Here is a 1,468-nt window from a genome sequence, read left to right as displayed (position 1 = left end):
CTGAGGAGCAGCCAGATATAAAATGGCTAAAACTATACAAAAATTACATTTTCATAAAGAATGTCTACATAAATCAGGGAATTCTTTAGGTGAAATTCTGTGGCTGTATTATAACTGAGGTTGCTTGCAATTTGAAGGCATGGCGATATCCAGACATTTGAGTTGCAAATGTCCCCTGTAAATTAAGGACTGGTTGCATTCCTGTCCCTCCGACTGTCCCTCTCTTGCCATAACTTTTTCCCCTGCATCCTTTCCCTTTAAGATTCTTGACTCAGTCTGCTGTTTGTGTTTCTCTTAATCCACAGTGCTTTGAGGTAAATACCCAATAAATTATTCTCCAGACAATTCCCTTGTCCCGTGTGCCCCTGATAGCTTGCTTGCTGCTTTACCTTCTGTCTAGCACTGGCTGTAAAAAGAAAAGTATTGTGTTCATCACACTGACTGAGCTCCTGCTTTGAGCCAGGCACTTTAGGCATTTCATTTCATCCCCTCTTCATAAGCACCCAGTGATTAGGGCCCCACTTAACACAGACGGGAACTGGGCCCAGAGAGGCTGTAATTTGCCAAGGTGGTTTCTCCCCAGAGCGGACATCAAACTCATGCTTCCCACCATGGCACGGCGCCCAGCAAAATGTTCCCGAGTCACCCCTGCAATCTCATTCTTCTTGTGAATGCAAAATAGCTCAATCGACTAGTCCTTACACCCAGTGTTGCTAATACATCGAGTCAAGGGAAAAGAAGACCATCACATTCGAGGTTAGTTTTAAGTCGGGTAGAAAATGAGCCCCATTAAAACCTCACAGAATTTGGCTTGGGAAACTCGATAGAGGCTTCCTTCTCTGTCTTCCTTCTCTAATTAAATATTTTTCTTTGACTTTTTTTTGTGTGTGTGTGTAAATTAGGTAAATTCCAGAGCTTGATAAAATATCTTATTAAAACGGCATTCCGTTAGCAAGTTGAGATGTGTTGAGCACAGCGGGATGGTGTTTTAGCCCATTCATACTTCTATTATTATTAATTATTATTATTATTTTATTTTACTTTTACGCAAGGCAACCCTTGGTTGACCTCACAGACTGCAAGGACCTTGTCAGCTTACAATCCCTTATATTTTTATGTTTTATGCCTACACCCCCTGGTCTTCCTAGGTGGTCTCCCATTCAAGTACTAACCAGGCCCGACCCTGCTTAGCTTCCGAGATCAGATGGGATAGGACTTGTTCAGGGTGGCATGGCCACAGACCCATTTGTACTTTTTTTTTAGGGAAGATTTTAATTTTATTAACACTTATCCTCATCGGTCAGTGACAGTTCTGTCACCCTTCACATATCATCATATTTTATTACCTCATTTTTGCCTTTCTTTTTTTTCTTTCCTTTCCTTTCCAAATTCCAAACTTCGAGGTATATATCAGTGAGGAATGGACATTCGGCATTACTGACCCAACTGGAGCAGTAACAGAAAGATA

General features: G+C 41.4%; 1 pseudogene; it reads right to left on the bottom strand.

Moving 5' to 3' along the window:
* Positions 1–1,123: 1,123 nt before the first annotated feature.
* On the bottom strand, positions 1,124–1,242 carry LOC111741019 (annotated as a pseudogene).
* Positions 1,243–1,468: the final 226 nt, after the last annotated feature.

This window comes from Pteropus vampyrus, unplaced genomic scaffold (genome assembly GCF_000151845.1).
Source record: "Pteropus vampyrus isolate Shadow unplaced genomic scaffold, Pvam_2.0 Scaffold71, whole genome shotgun sequence".
NCBI classification, from domain to species: Eukaryota; Metazoa; Chordata; class Mammalia; order Chiroptera; family Pteropodidae; genus Pteropus; species Pteropus vampyrus.
This window is presented reverse-complemented; position numbering and strand designations above follow the sequence as displayed.